The sequence below is a fragment of the Suncus etruscus genome, chromosome 10 (genome assembly GCF_024139225.1).
Source record: "Suncus etruscus isolate mSunEtr1 chromosome 10, mSunEtr1.pri.cur, whole genome shotgun sequence".
NCBI classification, from domain to species: Eukaryota; Metazoa; Chordata; class Mammalia; order Eulipotyphla; family Soricidae; genus Suncus; species Suncus etruscus.
In genome coordinates, this window is record NC_064857.1 from 11,962,142 (window position 1) to 11,988,593 (window position 26,452).

The following is a 26,452-nucleotide window of genomic DNA, read 5'->3' on the forward strand; positions in this document are numbered from 1 at the left end:
AATCCCTCTAAAGATACCCATGACATTCTTCAACGAAGTGGATCAGGCACTTTTGAAATTCATTTGAAACAAAAAACACCCTAGAATAGCTAAAGCAATTATTGGGAAAAAGAATATGGGAGGAATTACTTTCCCCAACTTTAAACAGTACTACAAAGCAATAGTTATCAAAACAGCATGGTATTGGAATAAAGAGAGGTCCTCAGATCATTGGAATAGTCTTGAATACTCAGAGAATGTTCCCCAGACATACAATTACCTAATGTTTGATAAAGGAGCAATAAATCCTAAATGGAGCAAAGAAAGCCTCTTCAACAAGTGGTGTTGGCACAACTGGCTAGCCACTTGCAAAAAATTGAACTTAAACCCCCAGCTAACATCATGTACGAAGGTTAAATCCAAATGGATGAAAGACCTCGATATCAGACCAGAAACCATAAGATATATAGTAGGTAAAACACGTAGTCAAACACTCCAGGACATTGAGACTAAAGGCATCTTCAAGGAGGAATCTGCACTCTCGAAGCAAGTGAAAGCAGAGATTAACAGATGGGTATATTAAACTGAGAAGCTTATGCACTTCAAAAGAAAAAGCGCCCAGGATACAAGAGCCCCCCACTGAGTGGGAGAAACTATTCACCCAATACCCATCAGATAAGGGGCTAATCTCCAAAATATACAAGGCACTGACAGAAATTTACAAGAAAAAAAAATCTAATCCCATCAAAAAATGGGGAGAAGAAATGGACAGACGCTTTGACAAAGAAGAAATACAAATGGCCAAAAGACACATGAAAAAATGCTCCACATCACTAATCATCAGGGAGATGCAAATCAAAACAACTATGAGGTACCAACTCACATCCCAGAGATTGGCTCACATCACACAGAATGAGAACAAGCAGTGTTGGCGGGGATGTGGAGAGAAAGGAACTCTTATCCACTGCTGGTGGGAATGCCGTCTAGTTCAACCTTTATGAAAGGCAATATGGAGATTCCTCCAAAAACTGAAAATCGAGCTCCCTAACGACCCAGCTATACCACTCCTAGGAATATACCCTAGGAACACAAAGGAATACAAAAATTCCTTCCTTACACCCATATTCATTGCAGCACTATTTACCATAGAAAGACTCTGAAAACAGCCAAGATACCCTTAAACAGATGAATGGCTAAAGAAACTGTGGTACATATACACAATGGAATATTATGCAGCTGTCAGGAGATATGAAGTCATAAAATTTTCCTATACATGGATGAACATGGAATCTATTATGCTGAGTGAAATAAGTCTGAGAGAGAGAGAGAGAGAGAGAGAGAGAGAGAGAGAGAGAGAGAGAGAGAGAGAGAGAGAGAGAGAGAGAGACGCAAAATGGTCTCATTCATCTATGGGTTTTAAGAAAAATGAAAGACATTCTTGCAATAATAATTTTCAGACACAAAAGAGAAAAGAGCTGGAAGTTACAGCTCACCTCAAGAAGCTCACCGCAAACAGGGATGAGTTTAGTTAGAGAAATAACTACGTTTTGAACTATCCAGATAATGAGAATATACGAGGGAAATAGCCAGTCTAGAGTACAGGCGGGGGTCGGGTGGGGAGGAGGGAGATTTGGGACATTGGTGATGGGAATGTTGCACTGGTGATGGGTGGTCTTCTTTACATGACTGAAACCCAAACACAATCATATATGTAGTAAAGTTGGTTCAATAAAAAAAAGGGTAGTTGCTTATTGCCATGCATTTGGCTCAATGGATCAAGTGCCCAACACCATATGTGGTCCCTTAGCTCCTACATGGTTGAGCAGAGCCAGGAGTAAGCCCTAAACACTACCATGTGTGCTCCATCCCCTAATTCTACAAAAAAAAATAAAAACCAAAATATTGGACAAAAAAAACTAAAACAAAAACAAGGCAAAAAAAATTAGCTCAGAATACCTACCCAATTTAAGGAAAATTTTAACCACAGATGTTCAGAAGGCAGAAAGATTACCTAAGAATCTGAAGCCCAATCTATCTATATTCTATCTATCTCTCAACCATATTATTAAATTTTCAAATGTCACTGATTTCAACAAATTTAACAGACTTTCAACAAATTCTCAACAGAGATTCTATAATCTATAGAACTGTAATGACATAGTTGTCACACTAAAAGACTAAAAGTTTTTCTCCTTTCCTTCCCTCTTTACCCTCCTCTCCCCTTCCCTTTCAACACACCCCTCCTCTCTTTTCCCTACTCTCCCCATTCAAAACACCCAAGGTACTTATAGAGTATAGAGCAACTCTGAAAGGTACATAGGTGAAATGAAAACTAATCAAGAAAAGATAGTCCTACAACTGAGATAAAGAGAGATTTAAGAGGTTCTATGCAAAATAATAACAAGAAAGGAAATGATTAGTAATGTAGTTCATGGAATTACTGTGTCATATGTCAAGGCAAATGCCACATTATAACCCTGCTACCATTTGAGATGCCTAATGAATAGACTTTTCAAGAATTAGATAGTATAAATTTCGCAAAAAGTAAGGCACCAATTTTGGATTGAACAATCAAGACCTGGGTGATTTTAGACCTCTCTCATATCAACAGAGAAGCAGTTGCATACATTCTTTAAATTTGAAACTCCAACCTAGGAAAAAGCTTAAGAAAATACTGAAAGGGAGGAAAGGATACCCTGAACATGATTAAATTTCATATTAATTGTCTAAAAATAGCTGAATTTTTCTTATTTTTACATAGAAATGAGTATTTCCTGCTTTAGACAAAATGAGAACGTCAAGAGACAATCGAAGTGAATTTTATGGAAAAAACAGGGAAAAGAAGCTTGAGAAATTTCTGGAGCGAGAGCTCTCTACCTTACAGTGAAACTTTCACTGTAACTACAAGGAAATGTTGGAGGAACAAGAGGTTCAAAACACACACACACACAAACACACACACATATACACAATCACACACACTGTAGTCGTTTAATCCCTGTATCTTCTGCAAATAGAAAAGCAATAAGACCATTACTGAAATGAACTCCTAAAAAAGAAGAAACATCACGAAAAAAACAATATATCAACTCCAGGATCCAACAAGGAAACCTGGAAAGTCTTTATTTACTTATTTTAATAATTTACTGGTTAGGGACAAAGGTTTACTTCTACAAACAGTGATTTTAAAACTCAGAATCTTTCAACAATTTTACTCCTGAACTTTGGATTCTGGTAAAGTACTGTTTATTTCACTTTTCAGATAATTATAAACAAAGAAACTTAACTTCATTAGATCTTTATTTTAAACGTTCTTGAATTCAGTATAAACTGGGGGAAATGTTTTGTTTAGATTTTTTTTTTATTTACAGACTGAATGGTGTTTCTGTATAAGGAAAACACTGAAGTTTAGCTCAACAGTAAATGTCTTTTATGATTATTATAAGATTAAAACATAATATTACTAGTCCGGAGTGATAGCACAGTGCTAGGGCGTTCACCCTGCACATGGCTAACCCAAGAGGGATCTCAATTCTTTCTCCAGTGTCCCATATGGTCCCCAAGCCAGCAGCTTTTTCTGAGTGCATAGACAGGAGTAACCCCTGAGCATCAAAGGGTATGGCCTCAAAACAAGACCAAAAAAAAAAAAAAAAAAAGCAAAAAACAAGTAAAAGAAAGAAATCCCATAATATTACCTTACATTAAACTTCTAAGACATTTCCAAATATAAATCTACTGCATTAGTCTCATCACCAAAGGTCTAGTTACTATCCAAAACCATTCAATTGACCCCATAATCCTTTAAATTCAATTTACTCACTCTTTTACCCATATTCTCTTTTTGAGGATGGGGAACCATGTTGGGTCACACTAGCGGTGCTCAGGCGGTGTTCCTGACTCTGGCTCAGGGATCACTCTGGCAGTGATCATCATAATAGAAACAGAGGATCAAATTTGTGTATGCTGTAGGCACACTATAACTCTGCCTGCCTCCCCTTTGCAGTTTGTTTATTTTTGTAGTGGTGAGAATCAAATCCAAATCTCATGCATGCAAGGAAGTCACCTGACTATTGAATTAAATCCCCAGCCAATTTCCTTTTTCAGACATTGATGGAATTAAATCCTTAAGCTTTAGTACGTAGATACTAACATACTCAGGGTCTTTGTCCAGGTGATTTGAAAAATATTTGTAAATAATCAAATATTAGTCATTTGTGATCTTTTTTTGTTGATTGAGAACAATGTCTTTAACTGTGAAATACTTGTTTGTACTTCAAACAAGCAAGCACATTATTTCTACAGAAGAAAAAATAGAAATATGAGGGCCGTAGAGATAGTACAACATGTAAGGCACTTGCTTGCCTTGCACACAGCCAACCCAGATATGATTCCTGGAATCCCATTTTTTATCCCTGAGCTATTCTAGGAGTGAAATATGAGTTCAGAGCCAGAAGTAAGCAAGCCCTGGGCATAGCCAAGTGTTGTTCCAAAAACAAAAACAAACAACAAATTGAAAGTTGAAAAAAAAATTCTTCATGACTTGTTACCTAAGAGCTTGTATTATAATTTGGCAAATTTATTTTTTAAAAATATCTGCTATCAAGGAATGTAAATACTAAGAAAAGCTCAAGTTTTTTAATGAAAACACTATTCAGGAGCTGGAGGGATAGCATAGTGAGTAGGGCATTTGTCTCACATGCAGCCAGCCTGGGTATGATTCCAGGCATTCAAGTATCCTGAGCCTGCCAGGAGTGATTTTCTGAGTCCTAAATCAGGAGTAACCCTGAGGGCTGCCGGGTGTGGCCCCCAAACAAACAAACAAATAACAACAAAAAAACAAAAAACAAAGCAAAGCAAACAAAAACACTGACCAAAGAATGACTATAATAGAGGACAATGGAAAGTAAAAAGACACAATAAACTTTAAGGAAGAAAGGCCTAGATATTTGAAAAAACAAAAAAGGCACCCAACTCTAAACATGTTTGTAATCATGGTGCTTAAATAAAGATATGATTAAAAACAAAAAGAAGGGCAGAAAAGAAAGTCTAATTTATCCTATCCAATAATTAAATTATACTATTAAAATCTCAAGAGTTCCTTCAAAGTAGAAGTTTTATATTGATTATAGAAATGTTTTTAAGGGAAATTACTAATTTATAGAAACCTAAAAATAAAGAAAGAAAAAGAAATTAAGATACACACACAAAAGCAGAAATTCCTATGGTTTTATATATATGGTGAAAGGCTTACAACAAAGTTAAAATGAACCCAAGGGAAGCAGCATGTAAGAAAAATTATGATAGAACTTCAGAGAGTCAATGAAAAGTACTTGAATTTATTGTTAATTTTTTTCTGCACAGTTCCAGAATTAGGACATTAAAATTAAAAAGCAGCAGGCCTACTTAATTGACTCTAATAAAGATGTGGGAAGGACTCTAGAGGTAGTTTGATTAGTGCGGTGTCATATAGCCTCTGAACCCTGTCAGGAGTGTTCAGGGTTGTGTCTCTCCCCTGACCCCAGAAAAATCCTAATGTAGTGGGAAAAGAACAGAGCAATTTAAAAATAAATAATAATTCATAAGGAAATAAATAAATTTTATAGTGAATATAATGCCATGTATTCTACTATATAAATATTAACTAATTAATAAGCTGAATTTTAAAAGTCTTAAAAAACATATCCAGAAAAATTTAATGAAACTCTTGTTGACCACAGTAGGACCACTACCCAGTATTTCATACGAATAAAACAAGTTGCTTTTGGCAGAAATTAAAAATGTACTTATAGAAAAGCATACCATAACTCGAGTCCCAATCTTTCTTAAGTTAAAAATGATGTAAATGTGCCTTCCTTTAGAGCTTTGATTTTGTTTATTTTCCATGTGTCACTATATTCTCACATGATTTGCATTTTTAAAAATATCAATGTCTGACAACCATTTTTCTTCTTGTTAGCTTTAGGTGGTGGTATTAGTAAGAATCACATGTACATTGAGTGGAAATAAAAATTGATCAGACCTAAACACCAAATCCAAAGTCAATGACAACAGAATCAAGATAAGCCAATCTACAAGAAGCTATACACAAATTAGACCTGCTACACTAGCAGTCCAGGAGGGCAAGGGGCCTGGTATGTGCTGCATGCGGAACAGGAATAGAAGGAGAACAACACTGCTAGTGGGAATGGCCCTAATTCACTGCCACTATGTACCTTAAATATAACTGTGAAAGACTTGTAAAAAAAGTACATTGATGGTGGGAAGGTTGCACTGGTGAAGGAGTGTTCTTTTTTAATAACCGAAACCCAACTACAAACATATTTGTAATTATGGTGCTTAAGTAAAGATATTATAAATTTTTTTTTAAAAAAGAACTATCTTCAAGATGTAGAAACGTTGGAGGCTAGAGAAATGTTGGAGTACATCACTTGCCTTCACACAACCCACCTGGCTTTGATCTTCAGCATCCAAATATTTTCTTGACACCTGCCAGGAATGATTCCTAAAGGCAAAGTCAGAGCCATGAATTCCTGAACATTGCTGGGTGTGCCCTCCACCCCTCAAAAAAAAAAATGATTTAGAAACGTTGAACTCTCAAACCTAAGAAAAAGAAGCAAGCCAGGGCATGGAAGAAGCCAAGGTTTATTCAGTCAGGAGAAGCTAATTAAGATTTCAACTGCTTAGGGGCTGGTATGGTGGTGCTAGAGGTAAGGTGCCTGCCTTGCCTGCGCTAGCCTTGGACGAACCGCGGTTCGATTCCCCGGTGTCCCATATGGTCCCCCAAACCAGGAGTGACTTCTGAGTGCATAGCCAGGAGTAACCCCTGAGCATTACCGGGTGTGGCCCAAAAACCAAAAATAAATAAATAAATAAATAAATAAATAAATAAATAAAAGAAGAAGATTTTAACTGCTTATAGTTTTCCATCTTTCTTTTGGGTCAAAATTATGGTGAAGAGAAGACTGAGCCATCATGGTTTTATTTCTTTAATCTTTGGGGTATCTAATAGATAATCATCCCATGGACTTCAAGAGAAACTGATTGTTAGAATCTAAATTTTGATTTAGAAATTAATTGTAACCCAGCTTTGCTGTGCATCTAGGCACAGCCATGACAGGCTCTAGTTTTAAAGAACAGCCACATGACACCCACACCCCCAGTCCAGTACCACAACCGGGATTCGTAGATACCTGATCACCCTTTATTGAGCCTGCAGCCCGGCATAACTGTTTGTCTGATGCTACATTTGAACCAATCCGGGTCTGGAGCGATAACACAGTGGTAGGGCATTTTGCCTTGCACTCGGCTGACCCAGGATGAGTCTGGGTTCGATCCCTGGCATCCCATATGGTCCCCCAAGCCAGGAGCAACTTCTGAGCGCAGAGCCAGGAGTAACCGGGTGTGGCCTCAAAACAAACAAAAACAAACAAACAAAAAAGAACTACAACCAATCCTAGCTGTCTGGCTCATGCAACTTTGAGCTAAGGACCAATAATATTTTTAAATAATATCTTTATTTAAGCACCTTGATTACAGACTTGATTGTACTTGGATTTCAGTCATATAAGGAACACCCCCCTTCACCAGTGCACCATTCTCACAACCAATGACCTCCATCTTTTCCCCCACCCACTGCCAGTTTTTAAGATAGGCATTCTACTTTTCTCACTCATTAACACTGTCATGATAGCTGTTAGTGTAGTTCCCTAACTGCAACACTACTCTGTGATGAGCTTCATATTGTGACCGGTCTTCCTGGCCCTCATCTCTATTGTCTCTGGGCATTATTACAATAATGTCTTATTTGTCTTAAAAACCAGAGATGAGTATTAATATTCTGGCTCTTTCTCTCCCTCTGACTTATTTCACTCAACATAATAGATTAAGGACAGTAATTTATTTATTTATTTTTTGGGGGGGTCACACCCGGCAGTGCTCAGGGGTTACTCCTGGCTCTACACTCAGAAATCACTCCTGGCAGACTCGGGGGACCATATGGGATTCCGGGATTCGAACCACTGTCCTTCTGCATGCAAGGCAAATGCCCTATCTCCATGCTATCTCCGGCCCCAAAGGACAATAATTTAAAAAAATCTCACTACCTGGAGGTAGGAATCTCCTAGACTGGAGCCCTAGCTTCCCTTTAAAATTGGCCTGTGAGCCATTCTCAGGGTCCTTGTTTCTAAGGAGATGTTGGACCCCAACATGCTAGAATAAACTCTCTTGCATTTACATTATTGCCTGTCTCCCTGGTAGTCTTTTGGGTGGTTCTGAGTTCTTAGCTTAACAGAAGAGTCTCACAGGTTAAATGCAAGCAGCAAGTTGGAGATTATTTTAACCCTGCAGTTCATGGCTGAAAAAGCTGTGGATTTGCTCTTGCTTTTGAAGATAGGTAAAGGCAGAAAGTACTTTTTGGCTGGTAGCCACGAAAGGTCATATACACACCCTCTCAGAAACTATTTTTGATATCTTGAATTTGGAAACACTAGCTTGGTTGTCCGTGAGCTATTTAAAACCTCCTCTGAATTCTCAGCAGCAGTAGCTCCTCTGAGTTTATGTTTACAAGCCACTCCTTCAAGATCTGTGTTGCCTTCTCTCTACAGCCAGGACTTGCAATGCTAGCCATTTCTAAATAGGGTTCACAAGTGAGACCCATCTTCAATAGGAAGCTTGCCACTTTTGGGGGTGGGGTGGGGAGTTGGGTAGCAAAGGGGGATGGAGGTACCACAGAAAAGAACCCAAGGACAATGGTGGAGGCAGTGGTCACTCCACAAGAGAAGGGGGAGTTGAAAGAAGGTAAAGTGCTAAGCATGAAATATTATGGGGAACAATAATAAAAATGGTGGCACATCAAATTTATAATTAATGTGCCTGTCAATAGAAGCAGGTGGAGGGCAGGGGACATCGGTGAAGGGATTGGTGCTGGGACACTGTATACCTGAAATGCAAACATGAATAACTTTGTAATGCACGATGACTAAACTAAAAACAAATATCACAGATTGGGATTAGTCTTAATGGTAGAACAGGTTCTAGCCTCTATATGTGTTCTTTCAAACCTCTCAAGTACTGTAAAAAATTAAAAATATGGCTTGCTCTTCACACTCCCTTGAACACATATCTCACTTGCTTCTGACTCTCTCTCTCTCTCTCTCTCTCTCTCTCTTTCTCTCTCTGCTTTTTGGGGGCCACATCTCTGGCAGTGCTCAGGGGTTACTCCTGACTCCGTGCTCAGGAATTACTCCTGACATTACTTGGAGGACCTAGGGCTGATGATTGAATCTGGGTCAGCCACATGCAAGACAAATGCCTTCCCGTTTTGTTATTGCTCCGGCCCTTGTTTCTCTCCTTTTTAAAATTTATATTTTTTCTAATTAGTCATTGTGAAGTTACAAAATTATTCATGGCTGGGTTTCAGGCATTCATTGACGTGGCCAGGGGCCACATCATTCATTCCACCAACGTCCTCCCACTCCTATTTGCCTCCCTCCAATCTGCATCTTAAGAAGCATAATAAATAAGAAGCATATTTTTGTATGTAAATTAAAATGTCTTTTAAATTAAATTAAATCGGTGCTGAGAAATGAACACTGATGAATGGGTAGGTGTTGGAATGTTGCATGACTGAAATGCAACTATCAACAACTTTTTAACTCTGTTTATCATGGTGATTTTATCTTAAAAACTTGTCTATGGTTCTTTACTTGCTTATTTTCATTATGCAGAAACATTTGTTCTCTCTCAAACACACACTTCTCAAGTCTTTCTAAGTAAGTTTCATAAAAAACTATCTTGCTTCCTAAAAATATTAAAGTTTTATTAGTCAGGTGTTAATGGAACAAATGTCATAGTAGACATGCATATGAGTAAATGTAATTCATTCTATTTTAAAGATTTGCAAGTAAGCTTCTTTGTGTGTCATCAGGAGATCCATATTAAGCCTGTGTATAAATTTGACATTTTTCCCAATTTAGTTTCAGAATATACCCAATTTATAGAAAATAAATTATTTGAAAAAAAAAAACATAAGCTGTATTCTAAGAAAAAGTGAAAATGTAGTAGCAAAGTTTCTATCTCCAAATCCAGAATTTTTATGAACTTTGGGTGTTCCAGGGTTCCAAGTCAGGGGAGGGTAGAATAGCTCATGCATATCACTCACTATTTATGTGGAAAATATCTTTTGTTGCATGCAAAAAATCTTAACCTGGAGCTAGAGATATAATATAGTAGGCTAGGTCCTTGCTTGCATGTGAACGACTTGGATTAGATTCCTGTCAGTCCACATACCTGAGCCTGCCAGAAGTGATTCCTGAGTGCCAAGAGTAGGTCCAGAGCATGGCTGGGTGTGGAGAAAGAAAGGAAAAAAGTAAGAAGGAAAGAAAGAAATAAAAAGAAAGAAAGAAAGAAAGAAAGAAGGAAGAAGGAAAGAAAGAAAGAAGGAAAGAAAGAAAGAAAGAAGAAAGAAAGAAAGAGAAAGGAGGAAGAAGAAAGAAAGAAGGAAGAAGAAAGAAGAAAGAGAAAGAAAGAAAGAAGAGAAAGAAAGAAAGAAAGAAAGAAAGAAAGAAAGAAGAAAGAAAGAAAGAGAAGAAAAAGGAGAAAGAGGAGGAGGAAGAAAGGAAGGAAGGAAGGAAGAGAAAGAAGGAAGGAAGAAAGAGAAGGAAGAAAGAAAGAAAGAAGAAGAAAAGAAAGAAAGAAAGAAAGAAAGAAAGAAAAGAGAAGAAAGAAGAAAGGAGAAAAAAGAAAGAAAGAAAGAAAAGGAAAGGAGGGAAGGAATGCAAGAAAGAAAGGAAGAAAGGAAGGAAAAAGAAAGAAAGATAAAGAAAAAAAAGAAAAAGAAAGAAAAAGAAAGAAAAAGAAAGAAGAAAGAAAGGGAGGAAGGAAGGAAGGAAGAAAGAAAGAGAAAGAAGGAAGAAAGAGAAAGAAAGAGAAAGAAAGAAAGAAGAAAGGAAGAAAAAAGAAAGAAGAAAGAAAGAAGGAAAGGAGGGAAGGAATGCAAGAAAGAAGGAAAGGAAGAAAGGAAGGAAAAAGAAAGAAAGAAAGATAAAGAAAAAGAAAGAAAGAAAGAAAGAAAAAAGAAAGAAGAAAGAAATAAAAAGAAAGAAAGAAAGAAAAAGAAAGAAAGAAAGAAAAATTTACCCAAATAGTTAATAGTTTAAAACAACAAAGACAAATAGTTTCTTGTGGTGTGGCCTCATGATAGACTACAATCATGATGTAGCCCCTAGCAGACCAGGTATCAGGGAATTTGCATTTACAAATACTTTTTTTTTTTAGTCACAGGTGTATAAAGTTCAAGCTTACCTGGAGGTGCATCTTATGGTACATTATGTGTTTTGCAAGGCATGTGGCCTCTCATTTGAGTGGGCCTTTCATGTAACCAAGTGTTCAAATTTGTGGGGCCAGCAGGGGCCAAGGACTCTCAACTGCATTGGTGGTGTTAATAAAGGACAGTACTAAATATCCAAGCCAGAGTCAATGGAATCATGAAACCCAAACTTTAACATTCTAAACTTAAAATGGGCCTGTAATGCTGGCAAACTGTAGACAGGGGTGGTGGCATGAGATGCCCTCAGGAACATTGGTAGAAAGAGCATGACATTGCTGGTGGGTTTGGCCCTGAAACATTGTATGTCTGAAACCCAACTATGAAGAACTTTGTAAATCACAGTGGTTTCAATAAAATATATATTTAAAAAAGAAGCATCACATTTGGAGAAAGCTGTGGTGACTTGGGGTGATTAAGAATATTTTAATGTGCCTATGCAAATAAGAAGCAATGCCACATGGTGTTATTGGCGCGTATGGGGGCCATAAGAACAATTACAATGATTCCATTGACATGATTCAATCATAAGCATTAAACTGGGGGACTCTTCCACCAAAATTCCTTGTTAAACAGCTCAAAAAGAGAACATAAAAAGTGGTTAGAATCATCACTATATAAGACAACATTTAGTAAGAATTATAGCTGTCAGAGAAAAAACACAAAATATTCTAAAGAAATACGTGTCCATTTTATGTATCTTGAAACAGTTTGGGGTTGTCATACACAATGCACAGCTTTGGACTGTGATTACGATTCTACACTACTGAAGTTAAAAAGAGAAAACTAGATTAGTGATGTTTGAGAAGGGGTTAGAGAGTTAAGGAGTGAAAAAGAGCTTTGTAGGGGTGTGGGAAAGGGGAGAATACAAAATAAACATTCTGTGTACGGAAAACATAACATAAGAATAAGGGATATTCTGAATACATGAAATACATGAAGTACGCGCGGGGGCGTAAGCCCCCGCGCGGTTCTGTAGTTTTTGGATGCCTAGGGAGGAATTTCTCACCCCATCCCCCCAAGGCCCGATTAACCAGGCGTGGCCCTGAAGACCCGCCTGGTGTAGGGGGAATCATGCTCTCCTGGACAAAGTGGTCAGCCCAGGGTCCTATGGCTAGCTGTCCTGCCCAGAGCCCCCATCATACCAGTCAAAAGCCCACGAAATCCTGGCATGTGGAGTGTTCTGGTCCCAGCCGAGCCTCTGTGGTTTTTGGATGCCTAGGAAGGATTTCTCACCCCCTCCCCCCAGGGCCCGATTAACCAGGCGTGGCCCTGAAGACCCGCCTGGTGTGGGGGAATCTTGTTCCCCTGGACTAAGTGGTCAGCCCAGGGGTCCTATGGCTAGCTGTCCTGCCCAGAGCCCCCAACATACCAGGCAAACACACCAAGAAATCCGGGCATTCGGAGTGTTCTGGGCCCAGCCAAGGCTCTGCAGTTTTTGGATGCCTAGGGAGGAATTTCTCACCCCCTCCCCCCAAGGCCCGATTAACCAGGCGTGGCCCTGAAGACCCGCCTGGTGTAGGGGGAATCATGCTCTCCTGGACAAAGTGGTCAGCCCAGGGTCCTATGGCTAGCTGTCCTGCCCAGAGCCCCCATCATACCAGTCAAAAGCCCACGAAATCCTGGCATGTGGAGTGTTCTGGTCCCAGCCGAGCCTCTGTGGTTTTTGGATGCCTAGGAAGGATTTCTCACCCCCTCCCCCCAGGGCCCGATTAACCAGGCGTGGCCCTGAAGACCCGCCTGGTGTGGGGGAAATCTTGTTCCCCTGGACTAAGTGGTCAGCCCAGGGGTCCTATGGCTAGCTGTCCTGCCCAGAGCCCCCAACATACCAGGCAAACACACCAAGAAATCCTGGCATTCGGAGTGTTCTGGGCCCAGCCAAGGCTCTGCAGTTTTTGGATGCCTAGGGAGGAATTTCTCACCCCCTCCCCCCAAGGCCCGATTAACCAGGCGTGGCCCTGAAGACCCGCCTGGTGTGGGGGGAATCATGCTCCCTGGACAAAGTGGTCAGCCCAGGGTCCTATGGCTAGCTGTCCTGCCCAGAGCCCCCATCATACCAGTCAAAAGCCCACGAAATCCTGGCATGTGGAGTGTTCTGGTCCCAGCCGAGCCTCTGTGGTTTTTGGATGCCTAGGAAGGATTTCTCACCCCCTCCCCCCCAGGGCCCGATTAACCAGGCGTGGCCCTGAAGACCCGCCTGGTGTGGGGGAATCTTGTTCCCCTGGACTAAGTGGTCAGCCCAGGGGTCCTATGGCTAGCTGTCCTGCCCAGAGCCCCCAACATACCAGGCAAACACACCAAGAAATCCTGGCATTCGGAGTGTTCTGGGCCCAGCCAAGGCTCTGCAGTTTTTGGATGCCTAGGGAGGAATTTCTCACCCCCCCCCCCAAGGCCCGATTAACCAGGCGTGGCCCTGAAGACCCGCCTGGTGTGGGGGGAATCATGCTCTCCTGGACAAAGTGGTCAGCCCAGGGTCCTATGGCTAGCTGTCCTGCCCAGAGCCCCCATCATACCAGTCAAAAGCCCACGAAATCCTGGCATGTGGAGTGTTCTGGTCCCAGCCGAGCCTCTGTGGTTTTTGGATGCCTAGGAAGGATTTCTCACCCCCTCCCCCCAGGGCCCGATTAACCAGGCGTGGCCCTGAAGACCCGCCTGGTGTGGGGGAATCTTGTTCCCCTGGACTAAGTGGTCAGCCCAGGGGTCCTATGGCTAGCTGTCCTGCCCAGAGCCCCCAACATACCAGGCAAACACACCAAGAAATCCTGGCATTCGGAGTGTTCTGGGCCCAGCCAAGGCTCTGCAGTTTTTGGATGCCTAGGGAGGAATTTCTCACCCCCTCCCCCCAAGGCCCGATTAACCAGGCGTGGCCCTGAAGACCCGCCTGGTGTGGGGGGAATCATGCTCTCCTGGACAAAGTGGTCAGCCCAGGGTCCTATGGCTAGCTGTCCTGCCCAGAGCCCCCATCATACCAGTCAAAAGCCCACGAAATCCTGGCATGTGGAGTGTTCTGGTCCCAGCCGAGCCTCTGTGGTTTTTGGATGCCTAGGAAGGATTTCTCACCCCCTCCCCCCAGGGCCCGATTAACCAGGCGTGGCCCTGAAGACCCGCCTGGTGTGGGGGAATCTTGTTCCCCTGGACTAAGTGGTCAGCCCAGGGGTCCTATGGCTAGCTGTCCTGTCCTCTACCATGGAAGACCTACACTGCTCAGACTTCGACCTGCTCAAAAGAGACTTCCCTTAACACTGAGAAGACTTAACAACAACAACGACCGGCTTACAGGACAGGGCTCCCTGCATTGCCCTTTGATTGTGAGGTGAAAGGAGAGGATGCTCCACGTCCTGACTTCAATGTAAGATATGCAGATTCCAGGATCTTTAATACAGAAACATGATACCAACAACAGAGACTGTGTGAAAAATAAAAGTGTGTTGGCACTACAGACAATGTATTGGATTGGACGATCTAGCTTGCTTGGAGCCTAGACTTGGTCTTGTGCCAGGAAACTTCAGGGGTCTGGTCTCTTTGTACTTAGGCCAAGGTTATTTCTTTCCATGTTCCTCATATTTTGGTGAGCCTATGCAAACAACAATTGCCACTCTAACACCATTCTTACTGTGCTCCTTTAACTCTAATCCTTAAAAAGAACTCACTTAAAATTTGAGGTTAACTTAAGCTAATATGCATGTATATGGAAATGTAAGAAAATACTATGCCTGTAATGTTTAAGGAGTTACGTAAGTTTTATGGCTTTAGATTGCCTTGTGTACTGTTAAGAAATATTATAATGTATTACAATCTGGGGACTTGAGGGACAAAGTAATTGTACATGGATTCTGTGTTATTTATCTTAATGTTCTTTGGCTGAAATTTCAAAGTTAATATATCAGCAAGGGGACTTCTGAGAATTATGTTATGGGTGATTGTCCTTCCACTGTAACTTTACCTTGTCCTCTTACTTTGCACCCTTGTTCTCATAATTAAAAATAAAAATTTAAAAAAAAAAAAAAAAAAAACCTAAAAAACAAATATACCCAACAAAAAAAAAAAAAAAAAAAAAAAAATAAAAAAGAATATTTGCCAGTGCCAGGGTGCACTTGCCCACAATATTAGAGCACACATGAATAGTGACTAGGGGTGTGCAGACACATGTACTGAGTGGCCATTTGGCACCCTAGTTGAAAAGAGCTGAGAGACAACATGGCTTATAAGACTATCCATGTTGAACAAATTACTACTGTGAAACAGACAAGTAGTTCAAATTTATGAGCACTTGGAGACACCTATGAGTCAAGATTGAGGGTAGATCTTGACTCCCATCTGTAAGTAAGTAGATCAGAGAGCCATTTGGATTACCCAAGATTTGGGCACAAGATTAACAGGGCATAAGTAGTGCCAGGCCCTGTCTCAGATCATATAGTCTGTGAGTTCCTTAGTTCTGGCCTTTCTTTACCACTTGTGGAATACTAGATCCTTCCCAAGAGTCTGGGTGAAGGAGTTGAAGCAATCAAAGAAAAAGACAGTGGTAGGGGAGGAATCTAACTTTTTTGATAGGTCCAGGCATTTTTTTTTTTTTTATTTTTTTATTTTTTTGGTTTTTGGGCCACACCCTGTGACGCTCAGGGGTTACTCCTGGCTATGCGCTCAGAAGTTGCTCCTGGCTTCTTGGGGGACCATATGGGACGCCGGGGGATCGAACCACGGTCCGTCCTAGGCTAGCGCAGGCAAGGCAGGCACCTTACCTCCAGCGCCACCGCCCGGCCCCAGGTCCAGGCATTTTAACATTCTCATTATTACAGATTCTAGAACTTCCACCAACAGCTCATGCGCTCAGCTCTCATCCTCATGTTCTGTGTCAGGATTCTTTCCTCTCCGTAAGAGCAGTGGTCTTGGCTGCTTGCTGCTATTCAGTCGCTCTCCTGGATGCAAGTTCATTGCTTGGCTCTCTGCTCTTACTCTTTAAAGGCTGGGGGCTGCATGTTTCCTCTGCCCTCCTAGGGGCTCTCTCAGTTCACTTCAAGGGACTATAGCTTTTCTGGCAGTAGCTGACCCCTACTTTATTTTAGAAGTATCTAGCTGGCTTCGGGCAGCCCCTCCCAGCAGCAACAACTGTGATATCTCTTTCTCTTTCTAAGGATGACACCTCTGCCTCTCCTGGACACCCAGGCCTCATCTGGGGGTGCAGCAGGTTTCATAGAGAACATACTTCTGCCTCAGTCTCTCTCAGGGCCTCTTAAAGTGAGTAGAACAAAGCCAGATCTGATCCAAGGCCAAGACCTAGTTGTTGCTAGGTCCCATTTCCAAGGTTCTATCCCAAAGGGCCTGTTGTTTTTATATCAAAGCCAAGAATTATTTTCTTGGGTCCATCAAAACATATGTGGGTTTTATATATATATATATTTATATATATATATATATTTATATATACCCAAGGACTGCTTCTCATCCTAGTTGTGCCACCAGATATGTTGCCTCTCCAGGCCAAAGACCTGATTGTGTTAGTGTGAAAGATAATCTATGACTTTTTACAACCCCCCATAGTAGCAAACAAGGGTTCAAAATTTTCAGAGCTAATCAGAGCACAGTTGCACTGCTTTTTTCTTTTTTTTTTTCTTCAGGGGAGAGCACGAATGCAGTCCCCTACTACCACAATTTATGCAGTCGAGTTTCCACATTTGGGGAAATTGCAGGGGTCAGTACATCCGGAGTGCAATGGATAAGCCTCATCCTGGGAAAACCACCTTCGTGATCATGGTATCTCTGCTGCCAGGTAAGTATTGATTTTTTTCTTATAGCCTAGGTATGGCCAAGGAAAATGGGGGCAGTGGACTGACAGGGAGGCTGAAATCTTAGTCACAAGCATGGCCTATGCACCAGAAGCAATGAGGACTTCTTCTGAATCACTATGCTTTGGTAGGTCTGTAAGGTGCTTTCTTACTGTTAATTTATTATATTGGAACATCAAAAGTGACGAAAGAAAGTTCTTCAATAAATCTCATTGTTAAACTGGATGTTCAGGGCCCAGAGACATAGCACAGCGGTGTTTGCCTTGCAAGCAGCCAATCCAGGACCAAAGGTGATTGGTTCGAATCCCAGTGTCCCATATAGTCCCCCTTGCCTGCCAGGAGCTATTTCTGAGCAGACAGCCAGGAGTAACCCCTGAGCAACACTGGGTGTGGCCCAAAAACCGAAAAAAAAAAAAAAGAAAAGAAAAAAAAACAAAATTGGATGTTCAAATATAAATGAATAAAATTTTGGGAGCCAGTGAGATAGAGCAGGCAAGCCACATGCCTTGTTCATAGCTGGGTTAGATCCCTGGCCACATATGTGATCCAGTTTACTCCTAGTTCTATGCCCAGACATTACTTTAAGGATCATGTTACAAAAAAAAAAACAAATTAGAACGAGTAAAACCTTATGCTGAGTTATGTCATTTATAAGTGGCCTATTAGAAACAACACAAGGAAATGGGAAATGTCCAATGAAAACAAACCCTTAGACTTTGATTACAGAATTGAACTTTTCAAAAACTTAGAAGAATTTTGGATTAAAAGAGTGCAATGGATTGTGATGAAAGAATATTAGCAATTTGAAGGTAGATGCGGTATAAATGCATTTGCACTGCTGATGTATATTTGCATCAATATGCCTATAAAACAATAGTAACCTCAACAAAAAGTTGATAAAGTTACAAATAAAGATTAGGCACCAATGTTAACTTGTTTACCGGAAGTAACCCAGCATCACATAATGAACCTGAGAATTGACCTTTCTGGCCACTATCATAGGGCCAAATATTGCCAGGAGTGGATCTAGTACTATTTGGGAGGTCTCCAACCCAAATTAAATTTGATTAAAAAATTTTGCTTAAATGTGTAGCAAGTACTATGGTGACAAAGTTGAACTACTTTAGTAATAAACGAGGAATTCATTTTCTTTTAATTTTTTAAATCGCTTTATTTAAATACTGGTTTCCAAGGTTGTTCATAAGAGAGTTTTTGTTTTGGGGAAGCCTTTTAATTACAATTTCAATTTCTTTGATAGTTATATATCTTTTTAGGTATTTAAAATCACCTTTATTCAACCTTGGGGGTTATAGAAGTTCAAAAATTTACCCTTTTTTCCATGTTCTCTTATTTTGTGGCATAAAGTTTCATAAAGTAATCTCTAATTATCCTTTGAATTTCTGTTGTATCTGCTGTGAAATCATTTTTGATTCAGTTTATTAAGGCTCTCTTTGTGAGTCTTGCCAATGATTTATAGATCTTGTTTATTTTTTTTTTAAGTAGCTCTTGCTTTCATTGATCTTTTGAATTATTTTTTGGTGCTCAGTTCATTAATTTCTGTTTTATTATGATATTCCTCCTGTTTGTTTTTGGTTAATTTTGTTTGTCATTTTTCATTTTCTGAAGCTGTGCCTTTGACATTGAGAGAGATGCTTGTTATGGAATTTGGTGCCATATTTTTTCTAGAAGTTTGTGTATTTGTGAGAGTTGTCTTGCCGTAAGTGTCCCTTTCAGTTCTTCTTTTAAATTTGATTTTAATCTGTAAAGATCCTGAGCTGCTGTTTATCCATGAGGCTGTGTATATTTCCTGCATACCTGAATGAGAGAGTAGCTGAGTGAACTATTTATTCTTAAGGAAACATTTATTTCATTGAATCTCTTATTTTTTCTTACTGTATCCCATCTTTTCCTTCAGACCTGGAGGATCACTTGTGATAAATCTGCTGAGTCTTAAGGAGGCTCCTCCTGTGTGTGTGTGTGTGTGTGTGTGTGTGTGTGTGTATAGATAGATAGATAGATAGATAGATAGATAGATAGATAGTAGATAGATAGCTTTTTTGTCATGCTGCTTTCAGTGTTCTATCTCTATCTGTGCCTTTCATTATTGAGACTAGGATGTGCTTTGGGGTGCTTTGGTACAGATTGGGCATCCAGGATGTGATTCTATGGATTCTTCAACTTTATGAACTTCTCAGCAATGATTGTCTTTGACTGTTACTTCATAGGGGTTTTCTTTCCAGCTCTCTTGAACCCTATTTATTATAATATATAAATATTATATATATATATGTCTTTGGGTCACACCCAGCTGCACTCAGGGGTTAATCCTGGCTCTATGCTCAGAAATCACTCCTGGCAGGTTTGGGGGACCATATGGGATGCTGGGATTCAAACAACCGTTCTTCTGCATGCAAGGCAAATGCCCTGCCTCCATGCTATCTCTCTGGCCCCATGATTCTTAAATTGTTTGTGTTGAATTTATTCCAAAGTTTTATTGCCATCTGTTTGCTTATTTTGAGAAATTTTTCCATCTTCTGTTCATTTATTTTAAGACTTTTTTCCATCTTCTGCTATTGTCTGGCTGTGCTATGCAGTTCATCTTCAAGCTCATGACTCTGTCCTTAGCAACTGTTACTTTGCTAGTGAGACTTTCCAGGAAGTTTTAGTTTTTAGCCTATCAAATTTTTCCAGTGAGTGTTTACTAAAAGCAAAGATGTTCCTTTACATAACTTAACACAATTACTGATATTAGGACTTTAACAATAATGGAATGGTATACTGGTGATATTTAATAATCAACTCTAGTTTTAAAGAGGATGGAGACTTAATTTCTTTAGTGAGGTCTTAGTATTTGCTACTATCTCGAGTATAAATCACCATATTCTGCTCAATTGCAAGTTAATAACTTGATGCTAGTAGACTTGGGACTGGGAATATAGTCACAATTAGCATTGTGAATCAACATAGGTCAACTGCACTACTAGACTAGATGCAAACACTTTAATTTAGAAATTAAAAGTGCGACAGTTGATAAAACTTACAAAAAATAAGGTGAGGCCTAGAGACATAGTAGAGGGATAGGCTGCTTACCTTGTATGCAGTCAACTCCAGTTCCATAAGACATGGTCATTACACATGGTCTCCCTTACATCACTAGGATCACTAAACACAGAACCAGGAGTAAGCCCTGACCTAAACACTGCCAGGTGTGCCACTGCTCTTCCCCAAGAAGAAATAAGGAGAATCAAACAGATAGTTAATAATCAAAATAGTTTTCTACTGCCTTATTCACATTAATGTCCTCAGTTTCATCTTAGTACTGCCAAGAGATAATGTGTGGCTTATTATTCACAATTTTATGTGGAGAACTAAGATCTTTAAGGCCTTCAGAGAAATCCACTGTGATAATAAAGTAGACTGTGCAATGAAAGAGCTGGTTTGGGGAGATAAGGTAGGTGACTGACTGAGTTTAAGAAGTTTAAGAACTACTTTGAGAAAATAAGGCAATAAGCCAAACTCTGATCCATTCATTCTCAAACCATTTGTCCCACTACTGAAACCTGCCAAAAGTAGTTTTGTGGATCAGCTGCTTCCTTGTCAGTGGTCTAGGTCAATGACATGTTTCTGGGATTCAATTAAAACAAAGGCTATTTACTTTTTTTTTGTTTGTTTGTTTTTTTGTTTTTTGTTTTTGGGCCACACCCGGCGGTGCTCAGGGGTTACTCCTGGCTGTCTGCTCAGAAATAGCTCCTGGCAGGCACGGGGGACCACATGGGACACCGGGATTCGAACAAACCACCTTTGGTCCTGGATCGGCTGCTTGCAAGGCAAACGCCGCTGTGCTAACTCTCTGGGCCCTATTTACTTATTTATTTTTGGATGGCACCCAACTATGCTCAGAAATCATAACTGGGCTCAGGGAACCATATAGGTTCTGAGGATCAAACCCATGTCTGCTGCATCCAAGGCCAGAGACCTACCACTCTACTATTGCTCAGACCCCCCCAAACCAATGGCAAATCAAAATCATGTAAGTGGGTTATGGAAAGACTGGGCACAGTGTAATATCAGGAAAGAATACAGGAAAATGTTGCAAAGTGAAGGCAGATGTTCTTGTGTTCGCATATTCACATGTTCATCATCAGCCATAGATGGAGACAAAATACTGAGATGAATATGATATTGATTGCAGCAACTCTCTTAAGACTTCTGATTTTATCAACATATGCAAAAGAGGAATTGGGGAAGGGGATCCTTAAGATTGTTATCTCCAAAAGTTCTCATTCTTGTAGTGAAAGTTTGCATGGATAGCATTGCTATTGTTTACATGCATAGTGACATATATTAAAAAAATGTGGTCTTTGTTTTTGCTTTTTAAATGCCAAAATGCTTAAAGAGGACATTGTACATGGTTGCTTCTTTCCAATCCTGTCCTTGGAACTTCTTGAGAAGTTTTATTACTCTGATGATTTATCATGAATTTTCGTCACAAAATCAATCTTTCAGTCTTGAGAATAGGTTAGTCCAGTCCTTGATGCAGAATAAAAGGTAATCTAGAGATATAAAAGAGAGGAAAAAAAAACACCCCAAAATCCTGTCAGGATCTCCCATATCTCCCAACAGATCATTATTTCTAGATTTCAGTCAAAGCATAAAGCATCTTCAGATGACAGGTTCTCCTAATCTGTAATCTTTTAATGAGAAAAAAATAAAGCAAGATTTTTCAAAAGATAATCACTGTGGAGGGACTAGAGAAGTAGCAGTAGCACAGCAGGTAGGGCATTTGCCTTGCATGTGGCCAACCCATGTTCGATTCCTGGTATCCCATAGGGTCCCCTGAGCCTGTCAGGATTAATTCCTGAGTACAGATGCAGGAGTAAACCCTGAGCACCATCAGATATGGCCCCCCAAAAAACAAAACAAAATGACTGTGGCAATATCTTTGTACTCTAGACAGAGCTCTTTATTGCCAACTTGCAGGGTCTTTTCAAAAGGTCAGTCTCTTATCTATTGCAACTGAAATAGAAAAACTAGAAATATTAGGTTGGAAGGTCATAGGAAAAAAATAAGGATTTAATCCATATAGGTAAAAAGATAAAACATCTAAAATGATTATGATAAATAAAACAAAGACCTTTGCAAAATGATATGCTGCTTTAACACATTTTTCTCTCACCTTTACTCCTAGTTTACAAATGAAATTTACTTCTAATAAGTTTGACCTGTTATTTTTCAAAAACACAGCAAGAACGGACAATTATTTAGATTTTTTTAATTTATTTTGGCAGAACAATTTAATGAAGGAATTTAATATTTACCTCTCAGTGGCCTCTCTGGGCTCAGGAATTCCCTACCCATTCTACTTTCTCTGAAGTCACTACAGAATTTTTCTGGAATACTTGCATTTCAGAATACTTGCATTAATGTCTCAATTTTTTTTTGTGTGTGTGTGGTTTTTGGGTCACACCCGGCAGTACTCAGGGGTTATTCCTGGCTCCAGGCTCAGAAATTGCTCCTGGCAGGCACGGGGGACAATATGGGACGCCAGGATTCGAACCGATGACCTTCTGCATGAAAGGCAAACACATTACCTCCATGCTATTTCTCCGGCCCCAATGTCTCAATTTTTGAACTTCCCAAAATTGTCTGATGTTTCTGGTCCTGCAAAGAATTTACCTTTATTTTCCTCTTTCTATGCTGGAACCCTGAATATAAGTCATCAGATTCTTGTTCACTGGTTTAATGAATTCAGACTTAATTCCTGAGGCAATATCTTGTTTTATACTCTAGTTAAAGCCTTGGTGATACTATCAGTTTCCAAATGATCAATTACATGGAAACTATTTCTTCCTGGATTTACACAAACTGTCTTGTGTAATAAAAATACTAAGGTTCTCACAATGTCACTAAAGGAGAAAAGCAAACACTAACTCCACATACAATACATACCACTCAGCTGGTTGATCAGAAGAGGAAGAGTTTTTAGATTTGGAAAAAGTAAACATAGAAAGTCAGTTTAAAATAAAAAGTCTTAGTATGTATTTTCAACCTCAATATCCATTTAGTCCTTTATAGAAAATCTTAATCTCTTGCCTTTTTTTTTTTTTTTTGGTTTTGGGGCCACACCCGGTGACCCTCAGGGGTTACTCCTGGCTCTTCACTCAGAAATTGCTCTTGGTTTGGGGGACCATATGGGACTCTGGGGGATTGAACTGTGGTCTGTCCTATGTCAGCTGCATACAAGGCCAATGCCCTACTACTGTGCCATTGCTCCAGCCCCAATCTCTTGCAATTTTTAAGAGCCCAATTTTTTGTGTAAATTCTGCAATATTACCCCAGTTTATGAAAAGCCTATACTTGAGCATTTAATGATCAACTCTTTATTAAATTTAATTATTAATAAGTCTATTTAATTATTTAGGTGTGATGAATAAACAACACAAGTTGATTATTTCAAGTCTCTTCCTAAACAGCTCTCTACCAACAGCATTACAATATTTAACAATAATTTCTTTTCTTTTTGGGGGGGGGTTTGGGTCACACCTGCAGCGCTCAAGGGTTCATCCTGGCTCTATGCTCAATCACTCCTGGCAGGCTCAAGGGCCATAGCAGGATTCGTACTACCATCCTTCAGCAAGCAAGGCAAACGCTCTACCTACATGCTATCTCTTTAGCCCCTAACAATAATTTCTTGAAGTGGCAATTTTTTTTTTTGTGGTTTTTGGGTCACACCTGGCAGTGCTCAGGGGTTATTCCTGACTCCAGGCTCAGAAATTGCTCCTGGCAGGCACAGGGGACCATATGGGATGCCGGGATTCGAACCGATGACCTCCTGCATGAAAGGCAAATGCCTTACCTCCATGCTATCTTTCCGGCCCCTTGAAGTGGCAATTTTAAAACACTGTGAAGATCTCATTACAATTATCAAGAAAGAAACTTTGCTTTATTTTGGCCATTTTTCTAGGTTAATGCCCAGAAGTAACCAGACCACATCTATAAGAAAACAAAGATTCTTATGGCCCCTGGCCAGTCATATGAGAAACTTATGACTGTTCCTTTATGGCTGAAGACTTCAGTTACCAGAAGCCTTTCCCTTTTATGATGGCAGTTGGGGGATATAAAGTCCTTGGCTGAAGTGCTGGGGCGGGGTACAAGGAGACTTTGTGGTCTCCATGACAGCAGGTTGCTCCTGATAGATGATTACTGCTGAATTGCCGAAGACACTGTTTATTGGACTCCCAGCTCCTGCCACTTTTTGATGAACCTCTCCTACTGGTCTGGCCGTAACACTAACACAAATCAAACCTTCATGAATTCTGCATATTTTTTTAAAAAACATATTATTATTTACACATATTTAAAGAGGTAAAAACATTTCTCCTTATGTCATAATGCTTCCCTAAAACTTCAACATACCCAAAAAAAAAAAAAAAAAAAAAACAAAAAAAAAAACCACAAAACAACCTACACCAAATTAGTTCTCTTCTTACAAAAGAACAACTATGAGTATCTTAAGAATTCTGGCATTATAGGGGCCGGTGAGGGGGCGCTAGAGGTAAGGTGTCAGCCTTGCAAGCGCTAGCCAAGGAAGGACCACGATTCGATCCCTGGTGTCCCATATGGTCCCCCAAGCCAGGGGCAATTTCTGAGCGCTTAGCCAGGAGTAACCCCTGTGTATCGAACGGGTGTGGCCCCCAAAAACAAAACAAAACAAAAACAAAACAAAATACAAAAAAAAATAATTCTGGCATTAGCACGAGACTGCCTCGAAACAAAATGAAATATAATTTAAAGAATGCTAAAGGTAATACAATAATATTCCAGAGAGAAATTATAGAAAAATCATCATTATTTATAATACAAGATAAATAGAATGTATAGATAAAATGAACCAAAACCAAAATAGATTACCCCTCTCAGAACTGAAAGTCATAAAAGACATCTGTAATTTTTCCTCTAGTGACACAGAAAACATTATCTGGGTTAATGATCTAAAACGAGGCATTCCCTGATGATGTAAAATGAAGCTGAATAAAAGGACGTGATTTAAGGGCATGTCTTTGTCAGAATTTTGCTTACATGGAAGTGTCATTCCGGAGTGATCACAGCTCACATGCATTTCAGTATTGTGTTTACTTGTTGACCTAGATAGTATGAGATGTTTAAGGCAAAACACAAATATTCAGTTTTTAAACTGAAAAAGAAATTCATGTTATATGATCATGAAACACATCTAGCTGTGTCAAATTCAAAATGTAGCAGATTATTGGTGTGATTTCAGAGAAGCAGGCTGAGGAGAAGCCGACTAAATGGAATAAAGAAGTGACATAGTCATCAATTTCCTCAATCATTTCTGAGGGTTTTTTCTTTATTCTCCACAAATACCTCACTGTTAGTGCCACTATTTCTGTTACTAATCTCAAATTATCTGATTGAGAATTTATCTTTCTTTTGTTCATTTATTATTATTTTTATAAGTATGGAACACTTCACGAATTTGTGTGTCATCCTTGTGCAGGGGCCATGCTATTCTTCTCTGTATCGTTCCAATTTTAGTATTTGTGCTGCTAAAGTGAGCTCTCTTTTGTTCAATTATTATACATTCTAGCAAATTTTTCTCTTAAATCTTAAAATACAGTAAGAAACTTTTTTTTCCTAATTCTTTTTTTAAGAAAATGAAAAACTGAATAATGGAAAAACAAGAATGACCCTGAGATTAAAAATAGGGCAAAGAGGACAAATGTTTATCAGTGACCCTTGTAATGAAAACTGTCATTTTAGGAACCAGAGCAATAGTAAGTGCCGTCCTTGCATGAGGCCAACCCGGGTTTGACTCCCAGAATCTCATATCATCTTCCAGGCACCACCAGGTGCTTGTAATTTCTGAGTGTAGAGCCAGAAGTCACACCCTTGAAATTCACCAGTTGTGGCCCCCCAAACAAAACAAAGCAAAACCCAACTTTGCCATTTTTAAATACAAATGAATGTCAGCTAATAATTAATTATAATAAAATTTTTCTATTGAACATTTACTATAAGCCAAGAATTGTGGCAGATACGTTGCTCTCGTTAAATGCTTTATTTATCCAACTTCTAACTGCTCTTCTTGGTATATGGGTTGCGACAATAAATGGACAATTATATCCCTGCATTCACGTAGTTTACACACTTGTAGTGGGAAGCAAACAAAATGATAAACAATATATTAATCTATGACAAATATTACTCTGAAAAATAAAACAGACAGGTGATTGTAAAATGCTGGCATTATTATCCCATTTATAAAGTTCTGGCACTATTATTATTATTATTATTATTATTATTATTATTATTATTTTTAATGGTTTTTGGGTTGCACCCGGCAGAA

General features: G+C 39.6%; 2 non-coding genes across 2 annotated transcripts; both read right to left on the bottom strand.

Moving 5' to 3' along the window:
- Positions 1-16,914: 16,914 nt before the first annotated feature.
- Positions 16,915-17,077, bottom strand: LOC126021747 (U1 spliceosomal RNA). The gene has a single exon (XR_007500224.1). It is a non-coding gene; the product is annotated as a U1 spliceosomal RNA (small nuclear RNA).
- An 8,481-nt stretch (positions 17,078-25,558) lies between these two features.
- Positions 25,559-25,665, bottom strand: LOC126021544 (U6 spliceosomal RNA). Its single transcript, XR_007500051.1, has one exon. It is a non-coding gene; the product is annotated as a U6 spliceosomal RNA (small nuclear RNA).
- Positions 25,666-26,452: the final 787 nt, after the last annotated feature.